This window comes from Leuresthes tenuis, unplaced genomic scaffold (genome assembly GCF_036924035.1).
Source record: "Leuresthes tenuis unplaced genomic scaffold, fLeuTen1.0.hap1 SCAF_1, whole genome shotgun sequence".
In the NCBI taxonomy this organism is placed as follows: Eukaryota; Metazoa; Chordata; class Actinopteri; order Atheriniformes; family Atherinopsidae; genus Leuresthes; species Leuresthes tenuis.
In genome coordinates this window covers 44,431,078-44,446,474 of record NW_027325355.1, presented here as the reverse complement: position 1 = coordinate 44,446,474, position 15,397 = coordinate 44,431,078, and the positions used below count along the sequence as shown (strand labels likewise).

At 46.2% G+C, this 15,397-nt stretch overlaps 3 non-coding genes and 33 pseudogenes across 3 annotated transcripts; all 36 read right to left on the bottom strand.

Moving 5' to 3' along the window:
- Positions 1 to 119, bottom strand: LOC140318050 (5S ribosomal RNA; annotated as a pseudogene).
- Positions 120 to 388: 269 nt separating this feature from the next.
- On the bottom strand, positions 389 to 507 carry LOC140272847 (5S ribosomal RNA; annotated as a pseudogene).
- A 640-nt stretch (positions 508 to 1,147) lies between these two features.
- On the bottom strand, positions 1,148 to 1,266 carry LOC140295365 (5S ribosomal RNA; annotated as a pseudogene).
- Positions 1,267 to 1,535: 269 nt separating this feature from the next.
- Positions 1,536 to 1,654, bottom strand: LOC140274803 (5S ribosomal RNA). Its single transcript, XR_011908371.1, has one exon. It is a non-coding gene; the product is annotated as a 5S ribosomal RNA (ribosomal RNA).
- Positions 1,655 to 1,920: 266 nt separating this feature from the next.
- LOC140272841 (5S ribosomal RNA) lies at positions 1,921 to 2,039 on the bottom strand (annotated as a pseudogene).
- Positions 2,040 to 2,301: 262 nt separating this feature from the next.
- On the bottom strand, positions 2,302 to 2,420 carry LOC140295617 (5S ribosomal RNA; annotated as a pseudogene).
- A 269-nt stretch (positions 2,421 to 2,689) lies between these two features.
- On the bottom strand, positions 2,690 to 2,808 carry LOC140295364 (5S ribosomal RNA; annotated as a pseudogene).
- Positions 2,809 to 3,077: 269 nt separating this feature from the next.
- LOC140309163 (5S ribosomal RNA) lies at positions 3,078 to 3,196 on the bottom strand (annotated as a pseudogene).
- A 266-nt stretch (positions 3,197 to 3,462) lies between these two features.
- Positions 3,463 to 3,581, bottom strand: LOC140292018 (5S ribosomal RNA; annotated as a pseudogene).
- Positions 3,582 to 3,850: 269 nt separating this feature from the next.
- On the bottom strand, positions 3,851 to 3,969 carry LOC140319098 (5S ribosomal RNA; annotated as a pseudogene).
- A 269-nt stretch (positions 3,970 to 4,238) lies between these two features.
- Positions 4,239 to 4,357, bottom strand: LOC140290681 (5S ribosomal RNA; annotated as a pseudogene).
- A 262-nt stretch (positions 4,358 to 4,619) lies between these two features.
- Positions 4,620 to 4,738, bottom strand: LOC140295615 (5S ribosomal RNA; annotated as a pseudogene).
- A 269-nt stretch (positions 4,739 to 5,007) lies between these two features.
- LOC140298357 (5S ribosomal RNA) lies at positions 5,008 to 5,126 on the bottom strand (annotated as a pseudogene).
- A 668-nt stretch (positions 5,127 to 5,794) lies between these two features.
- Positions 5,795 to 5,903, bottom strand: LOC140296833 (5S ribosomal RNA; annotated as a pseudogene).
- A 269-nt stretch (positions 5,904 to 6,172) lies between these two features.
- LOC140294076 (5S ribosomal RNA) lies at positions 6,173 to 6,291 on the bottom strand (annotated as a pseudogene).
- A 269-nt stretch (positions 6,292 to 6,560) lies between these two features.
- Positions 6,561 to 6,679, bottom strand: LOC140293623 (5S ribosomal RNA; annotated as a pseudogene).
- A 269-nt stretch (positions 6,680 to 6,948) lies between these two features.
- Positions 6,949 to 7,067, bottom strand: LOC140295283 (5S ribosomal RNA; annotated as a pseudogene).
- Positions 7,068 to 7,336: 269 nt separating this feature from the next.
- On the bottom strand, positions 7,337 to 7,455 carry LOC140298346 (5S ribosomal RNA; annotated as a pseudogene).
- A 272-nt stretch (positions 7,456 to 7,727) lies between these two features.
- On the bottom strand, positions 7,728 to 7,846 carry LOC140272595 (5S ribosomal RNA; annotated as a pseudogene).
- Positions 7,847 to 8,511: 665 nt separating this feature from the next.
- LOC140306389 (5S ribosomal RNA) lies at positions 8,512 to 8,630 on the bottom strand (annotated as a pseudogene).
- Positions 8,631 to 8,899: 269 nt separating this feature from the next.
- On the bottom strand, positions 8,900 to 9,018 carry LOC140276551 (5S ribosomal RNA; annotated as a pseudogene).
- Positions 9,019 to 9,287: 269 nt separating this feature from the next.
- Positions 9,288 to 9,406, bottom strand: LOC140296123 (5S ribosomal RNA; annotated as a pseudogene).
- A 269-nt stretch (positions 9,407 to 9,675) lies between these two features.
- Positions 9,676 to 9,794, bottom strand: LOC140296001 (5S ribosomal RNA; annotated as a pseudogene).
- A 272-nt stretch (positions 9,795 to 10,066) lies between these two features.
- Positions 10,067 to 10,185, bottom strand: LOC140297728 (5S ribosomal RNA). The gene has a single exon (XR_011913438.1). It is a non-coding gene; the product is annotated as a 5S ribosomal RNA (ribosomal RNA).
- Positions 10,186 to 10,454: 269 nt separating this feature from the next.
- LOC140312849 (5S ribosomal RNA) lies at positions 10,455 to 10,573 on the bottom strand (annotated as a pseudogene).
- Positions 10,574 to 10,842: 269 nt separating this feature from the next.
- LOC140297800 (5S ribosomal RNA) lies at positions 10,843 to 10,961 on the bottom strand. The gene has a single exon (XR_011913503.1). It is a non-coding gene; the product is annotated as a 5S ribosomal RNA (ribosomal RNA).
- Positions 10,962 to 11,230: 269 nt separating this feature from the next.
- LOC140291400 (5S ribosomal RNA) lies at positions 11,231 to 11,349 on the bottom strand (annotated as a pseudogene).
- Positions 11,350 to 11,618: 269 nt separating this feature from the next.
- On the bottom strand, positions 11,619 to 11,737 carry LOC140300721 (5S ribosomal RNA; annotated as a pseudogene).
- A 269-nt stretch (positions 11,738 to 12,006) lies between these two features.
- Positions 12,007 to 12,130, bottom strand: LOC140271247 (5S ribosomal RNA; annotated as a pseudogene).
- Positions 12,131 to 12,399: 269 nt separating this feature from the next.
- LOC140289590 (5S ribosomal RNA) lies at positions 12,400 to 12,517 on the bottom strand (annotated as a pseudogene).
- Positions 12,518 to 13,174: 657 nt separating this feature from the next.
- Positions 13,175 to 13,293, bottom strand: LOC140299894 (5S ribosomal RNA; annotated as a pseudogene).
- A 269-nt stretch (positions 13,294 to 13,562) lies between these two features.
- Positions 13,563 to 13,681, bottom strand: LOC140296329 (5S ribosomal RNA; annotated as a pseudogene).
- Positions 13,682 to 13,950: 269 nt separating this feature from the next.
- LOC140297143 (5S ribosomal RNA) lies at positions 13,951 to 14,069 on the bottom strand (annotated as a pseudogene).
- Positions 14,070 to 14,338: 269 nt separating this feature from the next.
- LOC140313099 (5S ribosomal RNA) lies at positions 14,339 to 14,457 on the bottom strand (annotated as a pseudogene).
- A 272-nt stretch (positions 14,458 to 14,729) lies between these two features.
- LOC140283540 (5S ribosomal RNA) lies at positions 14,730 to 14,848 on the bottom strand (annotated as a pseudogene).
- Positions 14,849 to 15,117: 269 nt separating this feature from the next.
- Positions 15,118 to 15,236, bottom strand: LOC140282646 (5S ribosomal RNA; annotated as a pseudogene).
- Positions 15,237 to 15,397: the final 161 nt, after the last annotated feature.

Sequence of the window (15,397 nt, the reverse complement as noted above, 5' to 3'; positions counted from 1 at the left end):
AGCTTACAGCACCTGATAATCCCAAGCGGTCTCCCATCCAAGTACTAACCAGGCACAACCCTGCTTGGCTTCCGAGATCAGACGAGGTCGGGCTTATTCAGGGTGGTGTGGCCGTAAGCAACAATGTCTGTGACAAATGTAAATTGTATAGGTACTGGAATCATACGTTTCCTCTATATAACCAGATAATTGCAGAGAAAGGCTGATAAATAGTGGGCACATCTTCTTCCCTGACGTGATTATTCTCTCCAGCTGAAAATGAGACTCTCAGATCACTTCGTGTCTGCCAACAAAGCAGCAGCAGCTGAAGATGACCAACTTCCTTATGTGTCACAGGGCGATCAGACCTTGCAACAAAATACATGCAGGTGGTAGAGAGAAGAGAAAAAGCTTACAGCACCTGGCATTCCCAAGGGGTCTCCCATTCAAGTACTAACCAGGCCCAGCCCTCCTTGGCTTCCGAGATCAGTCGAGGTCGGGCATATTCAGGGTGGTGTGGCCGTAAGTAACAATGTCTGTGAAAAATGTGCATTATATAGGTACTGGAATAATACAGTTCCTCTATGTAACCAGATAATTGCAGAGAAAGGCTAACTTGTTGTGGGCACATCTTCTTCCTTGATGTGATTATTCTCTGCAGCTGAAACTGAGACTCTCAGATCACTTCGTGTCTGCTAACAAAGCAGCAGCAGCTGAAGATGACAAACTTCCTCATGTGTCACAGGGCGATCAGACATTACAACAAAAGACATGTAGGTGGTAGAGAAAAAGCTTACAGCACCTGGTATTCCCAAGCGGTGTCCCATCAAAGTACTAACCAGGCCCAGCCCTCCTTGGCTTCCAAGATCAGACATATTCAGGGTGGTTTGGCCGTAAGTAACAATCTCATTGACAAATGTGCATTATATAGGCAATGGAATCATACACTTCCTCTATGTAACCAGATAATTGCCGAGAAAGGCTGATATGTAGTGGGCACATCTTCTTCCCTGATGTGATTATTCTCTTCAGCTGAAACTGAGACTCTCAGATCACTTTGTGTCTGCCAACAAAGCAGCAGCAGCTGAAGATGACCAACTTCCTCATGTGTCACAGGGCGATCAGACGTTGCAACAAAAGACATGCAGGTGGTAGAGAGAAGAGAAAAAGCTTACAGCACCTCGTAATCCCAAGCGGTCTCTCATCAAAGTACTAACCAGGCCCAACCCTCCTTGGCTTCTGAGATCAGACGAGGTCAGACATATTCAGGGTGGTTTGGCCGTAAGCAACAATCTCTGTGACAAATGTGCATTATATAGGCAATGGAATCATATGGTTCCTCTATGTAACAAGATAATTGCCGAAAAAGGCTGATATGTAGTGGGCACATCTTGTTCCCTGACGTGATAATTTTCTCCAGCTGAAAATGAGACTCTAAGATCACTTCGTGTCTGCCAACAAAGCAGCAGCAGCTGAAGATGACCAACTTCCTAATGTGTCACAGGGTGATCAGGCGTTGCAACAAAAGACATGCAGGTGGTTGAGAGAAGAGAAAAAGCTTACAGCACCTGGTATTCCCAAGCGGTCTCCCATCCAAGTACTAACCAGGCCCAACCCTGCTTGGCTTCCAAGATCAGACGAGGTCGGGCATATTCAGGGTGGTGTGGCCGTAAGCAACAATGTCTGTGACAAATATAAACTGTATAGGTACTGGAATCATACGGTTCCTCTATGCAACCAGATAATTGCCAAGAAAGGCTGATAAGTAGTGGAAATATCTTCCCTGATGTGATTATTCTCTCCAGCTGAAAATGAGACTCTCAGATCACTTCGTGTCTGCCAACAAAGCAGCAGCAGCTGAAGATGACCAACTTCCTTATGTGTCACAGGGCGATCAGACCTTGCAACAAAATACATGCAGGTGGTAGAGAGAAGAGAAAAAGCTTACAGCACCTGGCATTCCCAAGGGGTCTCCCATTCAAGTACTAACCAGGCCCAGCCCTCCTTGGCTTCCGAGATCAGTCGAGGTCGGGCATATTCAGGGTGGTGTGGCCGTAAGTAACAATGTCTGTGAAAAATGTGCATTATATAGGTACTGGAATAATACAGTTCCTCTATGTAACCAGATAATTGCAGAGAAAGGCTAACTTGTTGTGGGCACATCTTCTTCCTTGATGTGATTATTCTCTGCAGCTGAAACTGAGACTCTCAGATCACTTCGTGTCTGCTAACAAAGCAGCAGCAGCTGAAGATGACCAACTTCCTCATGTGTCACAGGGCGATCAGACATTACAACAAAAGACATGTAGGTGGTAGAGAAAAAGCTTACAGCACCTGGTATTCCCAAGCGGTGTCCCATCAAAGTACTAACCAGGCCCAGCCCTCCTTGGCTTCCAAGATCAGACAAGGTCAGACATATTCAGGGTGGTTTGGCCGTAAGTAACAATCTCCGTGACAAATGTGCATTATATAGGCAATGGAATCATACACTTCCTCTATGTAACCAGATAATTGCCGAGAAAGGCTGATATGTAGTGGGCACATCTTCTTCCCTGATGTGATTATTCTCTTCAGCTGAAACTGAGACTCTCAGATCACTTTGTGTCTGCCAACAAAGCAGCAGCAGCTGAAGATGACCAACTTCCTCATGTGTCACAGGGCGATCAGACGTTGCAACAAAAGACATGCAGGTGGTAGAGAGAAGAGAAAAAGCTTACAGCACCTCGTAATCCCAAGCGGTCTCTCATCAAAGTACTAACCAGGCCCAACCCTCCTTGGCTTCTGAGATCAGACGAGGTCAGACATATTCAGGGTGGTTTGGCCGTAAGCAACAATCTCTGTGACAAATGTGCATTATATAGGCAATGGAATCATATGGTTCCTCTATGTAACAAGATAATTGCCGAAAAAGGCTGATATGTAGTGGGCACATCTTGTTCCCTGACGTGATAATTTTCTCCAGTTGAAAATGAGACTCTAAGATCACTTTGTGTCTGCCAACAAAGCAGCAGCAGCTGAAGATGACCAACTTCCTAATGTGTCACAGGGTGATCAGGCGTTGCAACAAAAGACATGCAGGTGGTTGAGAGAAGAGAAAAAGCTTACAGCACCTGGTATTCCCAAGCAGTCTCCCATTCAAGTACTAATCAGGCCCAACCCTGCTTGGGTTCTGAGATCAGACGAGGTCGGGCATATTCAGGGTGGTGTGGCCGTAAGCAACAATGTCTGTGACAAATATAAACTGTATAGGTACTGGAATCATACGGTTCCTCTATGCAACCAGATAATTGCCAAGAAAGGCTGATAAGTAGTGGAAACATCTTCCCTGATGTGATTATTCTCTCCAGCTGAAACTGAGACTCTCATATCACTTCGTGTCTGCCAACAAAGCAGCAGCAGCTGAAGATGACCAACTTCCTCATGTGTCACAGGGCGATCAGACATTGCAACAAAAGACATGCAGGTGGTAGAGAGAAGAGAAAAAGCTTACAGCACCTGGTATTCCCAAGCAGTCTCCCATTCAAGTACTAATCAGGCCCAACCCTGCTTGGGTTCTGAGATCAGACGAGGTTGGGCATATTCAGGGTGGTGTGGCCGTAAGTAACAATGTCTGTGACAAATGTGCATTATATAGGTACTGGAATCATACGGTTCCTCTATGCAACCAGATAATTGCCAAGAAAGGCTGATATGTAGTGGGCACATCTTGTTCCCTGACGTGATAATTTTCTCCAGCTGAAAATGAGACTCTAAGATCACTTCGTGTCTGCCAACAAAGCAGCAGAAACTGAAGATGACCAACTTCCTCATGTGTCACAGGGTGATCAGACGTTGCAACAAAAGACATGCAGGTGGTTGAGAGAAGAGAAAAAGCTTACAGCACCTGATAATCCCAAGGGGTCTCCCATCCAAGTACTAACCAGGCACAACCCTGCTTGGCTTCCGAGATCAGACGAGGTCGGGCTTATTCAGGGTGGTGTGGCCGTAAGCAACAATGTCTGTGACAAATGTAAATTGTATAGGTACTGGAATCATACGTTTCCTCTATATAACCAGATAATTGCAGAGAAAGGCTGATAAATAGTGGGCACATCTTCTTCCCTGACGTGATTATTCTCTCCAGCTGAAAATGAGACTCTCAGATCACTTCGTGTCTGCCAACAAAGCAGCAGCAGCTGAAGATGACCAACTTCCTTATGTGTCACAGGGCGATCAGACCTTGCAACAAAATACATGCAGGTGGTAGAGAGAAGAGAAAAAGCTTACAGCACCTGGCATTCCCAAGGGGTCTCCCATTCAAGTACTAACCAGGCCCAGCCTTCCTTGGCTTCCGAGATCAGTCGAGGTCGGGCATATTCAGGGTGGTGTGGCCGTAAGTAACAATGTCTGTGAAAAATGTGCATTATATAGGTACTGGAATAATACAGTTCCTCTATGTAACCAGATAATTGCAGAGAAAGGCTAACTTGTTGTGGGCACATCTTCTTCCTTGATGTGATTATTCTCTGCAGCTGAAACTGAGACTCTCAGATCACTTCGTGTCTGCTAACAAAGCAGCAGCAGCTGAAGATGACCAACTTCCTCATGTGTCACAGGGCGATCAGACATTACAACAAAAGACATGTAGGTGGTAGAGAAAAAGCTTACAGCACCTGGTATTCCCAAGCGGTGTCCCATCAAAGTACTAACCAGGCCCAGCCCTCCTTGGCTTCCAAGATCAGACAAGGTCAGACATATTCAGGGTGGTTTGGCCGTAAGTAACAATCTCCGTGACAAATGTGCATTATATAGGCAATGGAATCATACACTTCCTCTATGTAACCAGATAATTGCCGAGAAAGGCTGATATGTAGTGGGCACATCTTCTTCCTTGACGTGATAATTCTCTCCAGCTGAAAATGAGACTCTCAGATCACTTTGTGTCTGCCAACAAAGCAGCAGCAGCTGAAGATGACCAACTTCCTCATGTGTCACAGGGTGATCAGACGTTGCAACAAAAGACATGCAGGTGGTAGAGAGAAGAGAAAAAGCTTACAGCACCTGGTATTCCCAAGCAGTCTCCCATCCAAGTACTAACCAGGCCCAAACCTGCTTGACTTCCAAGATCAGACGAGGTCGGGCTTATTCAGGGTGGTGTGGCCGTAAGCAACAATATCTGTGACAAATGTGCATTATATAGGTACTGGAATAATACACTTCCTCTATGTAACCAGATAATTGCCGAGAAAGGCTGACTTGTAGTGGGCACATCTTCTTCCCTGATGTGATTATTCTCTGCAGCTGAAACTGAGACTCTCAGATCACTTCGTGTCTGCCAACAAAGAAGCAGCAGCAGCTGAAGATGACCAACTTCCTCATGTGTCACAGGAGGATCAGACGTTGCCACAAAAGACATGAAGGTGGTAGAGAGTAGAGAAGAAGCTTACAGCACCTGGTATTCCCAAGCAGTCTCCCATTGAAGTACGAACCAGACCCAACCCAACCCTGCTTGGCTTCCAGGATAAGACAAGGTGGGGCTTATTCAGGGTGGTGTGGCGGTAAGCAACAATATTTGTTACAAATGTGAATTATATAGGTACTGGAATCATATACTTCCTCTATGAAACCAGATAATTGCCGAGAAAGGCTGATGTGTAGTGGGCATATCATCTTCTCTGATGTGATCATTCTCTTCAGCTGAAACTGAGACTCTCAGATCACTTCGTGTCTGCCAACAAAGCAGTAGCAGCAGCTGAAGATGACCAACTTCCTCATGTGTCACAGGGTGATCAGACGTTGCAACAAAACACATGCAGGTGGTAGAGAGAAGAGAAAAAGCTTACAGCGCCTGGTATTCCCAAGCGGTCTCCCACCCAAGTACTAACCAGGCCCAACACTGCTTGGCTTCCGAGATCAGACAAATTCAGGGTGGTGTGGCCGTAAGTAACAATGTCTGTGACAAATGTGCATTATATAAGTACAGGAATCATACGGTTCCTCTATGTAACCAGATAATTGATGAGAAAGGCTGATGTGTAGTGGGCACATCTTCTTCCCTGACGTGATTATTCTCTTCAGCTGAAACTGAGACTCTCAGATCACTTCGTGTGTGCTAACAAAGCAGCAGCAGCTGAAGATGACCAACTTCCTCATGTGTCACAGGGCGATCAGACATTGCAACAAAAGACATGTAGGTGGTAGAGAGAAGAGAAAAAGCTTACAGCACCTGGTATTCCCAAGCGGTGTCCCATCAAAGTACTAAGCAGGCCCAGCCCTCCTTGGCTTCCGAGATCAGACAAGGTCAGACATATTCAGGGTGGTGTGGCCGTAAGCAACAATGTCTGTGACAAATGTAAATTGTATAGGTACTGGAATCATACGTTTCCTCTATATAACCAGATAATTGCAGAGAAAGGCTGATAAATAGTGGGCACATCTTCTTCCCTGACGTGATTATTCTCTCCAGCTGAAAATGAGACTCTCAGATCACTTCGTGTCTGCCAACAAAGCAGCAGCAGCTGAAGATGACCAACTTCCTCATGTGTCACAGGGCGATCAGACCTTGCAACAAAATACATGCAGGTGGTAGAGAGAAGAGAAAAAGCTTACAGCACCTGACATTCCCAAGGGGTCTCCCATTCAAGTACTAACCAGGCCCAGCCCTCCTTGGCTTCCGAGATCAGTCGAGGTTGGGCATATTCAGGGTGGTGTGGCCGTAAGTAACAATGTCTGTGAAAAATGTGCATTATATAGGTACTGGAATAATACAGTTCCTCTATGTAACCAGATAATTGCAGAGAAAGGCTAACTTGTTGTGGGCACATCTTCTTCCTTGATGTGATTATTCTCTGTAGCTGAAACTGAGACTCTCAGATCACTTCGTGTCTGCTAACAAAGCAGCAGCAGCTGAAGATGACCAACTTCCTCATGTGTCACAGGGCGATCAGACATTGCAACAAAAGACATGTAGGTGGTAGAGAGAAGAGAAAAAGCTTACAGCACCTGGTATTCCCAAGCGGTGTTCCATCAAAGTACTAACCAGGCCCAGCCCTCCTTGGCTTCCGAGATCAGACAAGGTCAGACATATTCAGGGTGGTTTGGCCGTAAGTAACAATCTCCGTGACAAATGTGCATTATATAGGCAATGGAATCATACACTTCCTCTATGTAACCAGATAATTGCCGAGAAAGGCTGATATGTAGTGGGCACATCTTCTTCCCTGACGTGATAATTCTCTCCAGCTGAAAAAAAGACTCTCAGATCACTTTGTGTCTGCCAACAAAGCAGCAGCAGCTGAAGATGACCAACTTCCTCATGTGTCACAGGGTGATCAGACGTTGCAACAAAAGACATGCAGGTGGTAGAGAGAAGGGAAAAAGCTTACAGCACCTGGTATTCCCAAGCAGTCTCCCATCCAAGTACTAACCAGGCCCAAACCTGCTTGACTTCCAAGATCAGACGAGGTCGGGCTTATTCAGGGTGGTGTGGCCGTAAGCAACAATATCTGTGACAAATGTGCATTATATAGGTACTGGAATCATACACTTCCTCTATGTAATCAGATAATTGCCGAGAAAGGCTGACTTGTAGTGGGCACATCTTCTTCCCTGATGTGATTATTCTCTGCAGCTGAAATTGAGACTCTCAGATCACTTCGTGTATGCCAACAAAGAAGCAGCAGCAGCTGAAGATGACCAACTTCCTCATGTGTCACAGGAGGATCAGACGTTGCCACAAAAGACATGAAGGTGGTAGAGAGTAGAGAACAAGCTTACAGCACCTGGTATTCCCAAGTGGTCTCCCATCCAAGAACTAACCAGGCCCAACCCTGCTTGGCTTCCGAGATCAGACAAGGTCAGGCATGTTCCGGGTGGTGTGACCGTAAGCAGCAATGTCTCTGACAAATGTGCATTATATAGGTACTGGAATCATACGGTTCCTCTATGCAACCAGATAATTGCCGAGAAAGGCTGATGTGTAGGGGGTAAATCATCTTCTCTGATGTGATCATTCTCTGCAACTGAAACTGAGACTCTCAGATCACTTCATGTCTGCCAACAAAGCAGCAGCAGCTGAAGATGACCAACTTCCTCATGTGTCACAGGGTGGTCAGACGTTGCAACAAAAGACATTCAGGTGGTCCAGAGAAGAGAAAAAGCTTACAGCACCTGGTATTCCCAAGCAGTCTCCCATTGAAGTACGAACCAGACCCAACCCAACCCTGCTTGGCTTCCAGGATAAGACAAGGTGGGGCTTATTCAGGGTGGTGTGGCGGTAAGCAACAATATTTGTTACAAATGTGAATTATATAGGTACTGGAATCATACACTTCCTCTATGAAACCAGATAATTGCCGAGAAAGGCTGATGTGTAGTGGGCATATCATCTTCTCTGATGTGATCATTCTCTTCAGCTGAAACTGAGACTCTCAGATCACTTTGTGTCTGCCAACAAAGCAGCAGCAGCAGCTGAAGATGACCAACTTCCTCATGTGTCACAGGGTGATCAGACGTTGCAACAAAAGACATGCAGGTGGTCGAGAGAAGACAAAAAGCTTACAGCTCCTGGTATTCCCAAGCGGTCTCCCATTTAAGTACTAACCAGGCCCAACCCTCCTTGGCTACCGAGATCAGACGAGGTCGGGCATGTTCAGGGTGGTGTGGCCGTAAGCAACAATGTCTGTGACAAATGTGCATTATATAGGTACTGGAATCATACGGTTCCTCTATGTAACCAGATAATTGCCGAGAAAGGCAGACTTGTAGTGGGCAAATCTTCTTCCCTCATGTGATCATTCTCTGCAGCTGAAACTGAGACTCTCAGATCACTTCGTGTCTGCCAACAAAGCAGCAGCAGCTGAAAATGACCACCTTTCTCATGTGTCACAGGGTGATCAGACGTTGCAACAAAAGACATGCAGGTGGTCGAGAGAAGAGAAAAAGCTTACAGCACCTGGTATTCCCAAGAGGTCTTCCATCCAAATACTAACCACGCCCAACCCTCCTTGGCTTCCGAGATCAGACGAGGTCGGGCATGTTCAGGGTGGTGTGGCCGTAAGCAACAATGTCTCTGACAAATGTGCATTATATAGGTACTGGAATCATACGGTTCCTCTATGCAACCAGATCATTTCCGAGAAAGGCTGATGTGTAGTGGTAACATCTTCTTCCCTGACGTGATTATTCTCTGCAGCTGAAACTGAGACTCTCAGATCACTTTGTGTCTGCCAACAAAGCAGCAGTAGCTGAAGATAACCAACTTCCTCATGTGTCACAGGGTGATCAGACGTTGCAACAAAAGACATGCAGGTGGTAGAGAGAAGAGAAAAAGCTTACAGCACCTGGTATTCCCAGAGAGTCTACCATCCAAGTACTAACCAGGCCAAAACCTGCTTGGCTTCCGAGATCAGACGTGGTCAGGCATTTTCAGGGTGGTGTGGCCATAATTAACCATAACTTTGACAAATGTGCATTATAAAGGTACTGGAATCATACAGTTCCTCTATGCACCCAGATAATTGCAGAGAAAGGCTGATGTGTAGCGGGCATATCATCTTCTCTGATGTGATCATTCTCTGCAACTGAAACTGAGACTCTCAGATCACTTCGTGTCAGCCAACAAAGCAGCAGCAGCTGAAGATGACCAACTTCCTCATGTGTCACAGGGTGATCAGACGTTGCAACAAAAGACATGCAGGTTGTAGAGAGAAGAGAAAACGCTTACGGCACCTGGTATTCCAAAGCAGTCTCCCATCCAAGTACTAAGGAGGCTCAACCCTGCTTGGCTTCCGAGATCAGACGAGGTCGGGCATGTTCAGGGTGGTGTGGCCGTAAGGAACAATTTCTGTGACAAATGTGCATTATATAGGTACTGGAATCATACGGTTCCTCTATGTAACCAGATAATTGATGAGAAAGGCTGACTTGTTATGGGCACATCTTCTTCCCTGATGTGATTATTCTCTGCAGCTGAAATTGAGACTATCAGATCACTTCGTGTCTGCCAACAAAGAAGCAGCAGCAGCTGAAGATGACCAACTTCCTCATGTGTCACAGGAGGATCAGACGTTGCCACAAAAGACATTCAGGTGGTCCAGAGAAGAGATAAAGCTTACAGCACCTGGTATTCCCAAGCGGTCTCCCATTTAAGTACTAACCAAGCCCAACCCTCCTTGGCTTCCGAGATCAGACGAGATCGGGCATGTTCAGGGTGGTGTGGCCGTAAGCAACATGGTCTGTGACAAATGTGCATTATATAGGTACTGGAATCATACAGTTCCTCTATGTAACCAGATAATTGCCGAGAAAGGCTGACTTGTAGTGGGCACATCTTCTTCCCTGATGTGATTATTCTCTGCAGCTGAAACTGAGACTCTCAGATCACTTTGTGTCTGCCAACAAAGCAGCAGCAGCTGAAGATGACCAACTTCCTCATGTGTCACAGGGTGATCAGACGTTGCAACAAAAGACATGCAGGTGGTAGAGAGAAGAGAAAAAGCTTACAGCACCTGGTATTCCCAAGCCGTCTCCCATTTAAGTACTAACCAGGCCCAACCCTCCTTGGCTTCCGAGATCAGACGAGGTCGGGCATGTTCAGGGTGGTGTGGCCGTAAGCAACCATAACTGTGACAAATGTGCATTATATAGGTACTGGAATCATACAGTTCCTCTATGTAACCAGATAATTGCCGAGAAAAGCTGATAAGTAGTGGGCACATCTTCTTCCCTGACGTGATTATTCTCTTGAGCTGAAAGTGAGACTCTCAGATCACTTTGTGTCTGCCAACAAAGCAGCAGAAGCTGAAGATGACCAACTTCCTCATGTGTCACAGGGCGATCAGACCTTGCAACAAAATACATGCAGGTGGTAGAGAGTAGAGAAGAAGCTTACAGCACCTGGTATTCCCAAGCGGTCTCCCATCCAAGTACTAACCAGGCCCAACCCTGCTTGGCTTCCGAGATCAGACGAGGTCAGGCATGTTCCGGGTGGTGTGGCCGTAAGCATCAATGTGTCTGACAAATGTGCATTATATAAGTACAGGAATCATACGGTTCCTCTATGTAACCAGATAATTGCTGAGAAAGGCTGATGTGTAGTTGGCACATCTTCTTCCCTGACGTGATTATTCTCTTCAGCTGAAACTGAGACTCTCAGATCACTTCGTGTCTTCCAACAAAGCAGCAGCAGCTGAAGATGGCCAACTTTCTCATGTGTCACAGGGTGATCAGACGTTGCAACAAAAGACATGCAGGTTGTAGAGAGAAGAGAATATGCTTACAGCACCTGGTATTCCCAAGCAGTCTCCCATTAAAGTACTAACCAGGCCCAACCCTCCTTGGCTTCCGAGATCAGACGAGGTCGGGCTTATTCAGGGTGGTGTGGCCGTATGGAACAATTTCTGTGACAAATGTGCATTATATAGGTACTGGAATCATACAATTCCTCTATGTAACCAGATAATTGATGAGAAAGGCTGACTTGTTATGGGCACATCTTCTTCCCTGATGTGATTATTCTCTGCAGCTGAAACTGAGACTCTCAGATCACTTCGTGTCTGCCAACAAAGCAGCAGCAGCTGAAGATGACCAACTTCCTCATGTGTCACAGGGGGATCAGACGTTGCAACAAAAGACATGCAGGTGGTCGAGAGAAGACAAAAAGCTTACAGCTCCTGGTATTCCCAAGCGGTCTCCCATTTAAGTACTAACCAGGCCCAACCCTCCTTGGCTTCCGAGATCAGACGAGGTCGGGCATGTTCAGGGTGGTGTGGCCGTAAGCAACATGGTCTGTGACAAATGTGCATTATATAGGTACTGGAATCATACGGTTCCTCTATGTAACCAGATAATTGCCGAGAAAGGCTGACTTGTAGTGGGCACATCTTCTTCCCTGATGTGATTATTCTCTGCAGCTGAAACTGAGACTCTCAGATCACTTCGTGTCTGCCAACAAAGCAGCAGCAGCTGAAGATGACCACCTTCCTCATGTGTCACAGGGTGATCAGACGTTGCAACAAAAGACATGCAGGTGGTAGAGAAAAGAGAAAAAGCTTACAGCACCTGGTATTCCCAAGCAGTCTCCCACCCAAGTACTAACCAGGCACAACCCCGCTTGGCTTCCGAGATCGGACGAGGTCGGGCATATTATATTCAGGGTGGTGTGGCCGTAAGCGACAATCTCTGTGACAAATGTGCATTATATAGGTACTGGAATCATACGGTTCCTCTATGTAACCAGATAATTGCAGAGAAAGGCTTATGTGTAGTGGAAACATCTTCTTCCCTGACGTGATTATTCTCTGCAGCTGAAACTGAGACTCTCAGATCACTTCGTGTCTGCCAACAAAGCAGCAGAAGCTGAAGATGACCAACTTCCTCATGTGTCACAGGGTGATCAGACGTTGCAACAAAAGACATTCAGGTGGTCCAGAGAAGAGATAAAGCTTACAGCACCTGGTATTCCCAAGCAGTCTCCCACCCAAGTACTAACCAGGCCAACCGTGCTTGGCTTCCGAGATCAGACGAGGTCAGGCATGTTCAGGGTGGTGTGGCCGTAAGCGACAATGTCTGTGACAAATGTGCATTATATAGGTACTGGAATCATACGGTTCCTCTATGTAACCAGATAATTGCAGAGAAAGGCTTATGTGTAGTGGGCACATCTTCTTCCCTGACGTGATTATTCTCTTCAGTTGAAACTGAGACTCTCAGATCACTTCGTGTCTGCCAACAAAGTAGCAGAAGCTGAAGATGACAAACTTCCTCATGTGTCACAGGGTGATCAGATGTTGCAACAAAAGACATGCAGGTGGTAGAGAGAAGAGAAAAAGCTTACAGCACCTGGTATTCCCAAGCAGTCTCCCATTGAAGTACAAACCAGACCCAACCCTGCTTGGCTTCCAGGATAAGACAAGGTGGGGCTTATTCAGGGTGGTGTGGCGGTAAGCAACAATATTTGTTACAAATGTGAATTATATAGGTACTGGAATCATACACTTCCTCTATGAAACCAGATAATTGCCGAGAAAGGCTGATGTGTAGTGGGCATATCATCTTCTCTGATGTGATCATTCTCTTCAGCTGAAACTGAGACTCTCAGATCACTTCGTGTCTGCCAACAAAGCAGCAGCAGCTGAAGATGACCAACTTCCTCATGTGTCACAGGGTGATCAGACGTTGCAACAAAACACATGCAGGTGGTAGAGAGAAGAGAAAAAGCTTACAGCACCTGGTATTCCCAAGCGGTCTCCCACCCAAGTACTAACCAGGCCCAACACTGCTTGGCTTCCGAGATCAGACGAGGTCAGGTAAATTCAGGGTGGTGTGGCCGTAAGTAACAATGTCTGTGACAAATGTGCATTATATAAGTACAGGAATCATACGGTTCCTCTATGTAACCAGATAATTGATGAGAACGGCTGATGTGTAGTGGGCACATCTTCTTCCCTGACGTGATTATTCTCTTCAGCTGAAACTGAGACTCTCAGATCACTTCGTGTCTTCCAACAAAGCAGCAGCAGCTGAAGATGACCAACTTCTTCACGTGTCACAGGGTGATCAGACGTTGCAACAAAAGACATGCAGGTGGTAGAGAGAAGAGAAGAAGCTTACAGCACCTGGTATTCCGAAGCAGTCTCCCATCCAAGTACTAAGCAGGCTCAACCCTGTTTTGCTTCCGAGATCACACGAGGTTGGGCATATTCAGGGTGGTGTGGCCGTAAGTAACAATGTCTGTGACAAATGTGCATTATAGAGGTACTGGAATCATACGGTTCCTCTATGCAACCAGATAATTGCCAAGAAAGGCTAACTTGTAGTGGGCACATCTTCTTCCCTGACGTGATTATTCTCTGCAGCTGAAATTGAGACTCTCAGATCACTTCGTGTCTGCCAACAAAGCAGCAGCAGCTGAAGATGACCAACTTCCTCATGTGTCACAGGGCGATCAGACCTTGCAACAAAATACATGCAGGTGGTAGAGAGAAGAGAAAAAGCTTAAAGCACCTGGCATTCCCAAGGGGTCTCCCATTCAAGTACTAACCAGGTCCAACCCTGCTTGGGTTCCAAGATCAGACAAGGTCAGACATATTCAGGGTGGTTTGGCCGTAAGTAACAATCTCCGTGACAAATGTGCATTATATAGGCAATGGAATCATACACTTCCTCTATGTAACCAGATAATTGCCGAGAAAGGCTGATATGTAGTGGGCACATCTTCTTCCCTGACGTGATAATTCTCTCCAGCTGAAAATTAGAGTCTCAGATCACTTTGTGTCTGCCAACAAAGCAGCAGCAGCTGAAGATGACCAACTTCCTCATGTGTCAAAGGGTGATCAGACGTTGCAACAAAAGACATGCAGGTGGTAGAGAGAAGAGAAAAAGCTTACAGCACCTGGTATTCCCAAGCAGTCTCCCATCCAAGTACTAACCAGGCCCAAACCTGCTTGACTTCCAAGATCAGACGAGGTCGAGCTTATTCAGGGTGGTGTGGCCGTAAGCAACAATATCTGTGACAAATGTGCATTATATAGGTACTGGAATCATACACTTCCTCTATGTAACCAGATAATTGCCGAGAAAGGCTGACTTGTAGTGGGCACATCTTCTTCCCTGATGTGATTATTCTCTGCAGCTGAAATTGAGACTCTCAGATCACTTCGTGTCTGCCAACAAAGAAGCAGCAGCAGCTGAAGATGACCAACTTCCTCATGTGTCACAGGGTGATCAGACGTTGCAACAAAAGACATGCAGGTGGTCGAGAGAAGACAAAAAGCTTACAGCTCCTGGTATTCCCAAGCTGTCTCCCATTTAAGTACTAACCAGGCCCAACCCTCCTTAGCTACCGAGATCAGACGAGGTCGGGCATGTTCAGGGTGGTGTGGCCGTAAGCAACAATGTCTGTGACAAATGTGCATTATATAGGTACTGGAATCATACGGTTCCTCTATGTAACCAGATAATTGCCGAGAAAGGCAGACTTGTAGTGGGCAAATCTTCTTCCCTCATGTGATCATTCTCTGCAGCTGAAACTGAGACTCTCAGATCACTTCGTGTCTGCCAACAAAGCAGCAGCAGCTGAAAATGACCAACTTCCTCATGTGTCACAGGGTGATCAGACGTTGCAACAAAAGACATGCAGGTGGTCGAGAGAAGAGAAAAAGCTTACAGCACCTGGTATTCCCAAGAGGTCTTCCATCCAAGTACTAACCACGCCCAACACTCCTTGGCTTCCGAGATCAGACGAGGTCGGGCATGTTCAGGGTGGTGTGGCCGTAAGCAACAATGTCTCTGACAAATGTGCATTATATAGGTACTGGAATCATACAGTTCCTCTATGCAACCAGATCATTTCCGAGAAAGGCTGACTTGTAGTGGGCACATCTTCTTCCCTGACGTGATTATTCTCTGCAGCTGAAACTGAGACTCTCAGATCACTTTG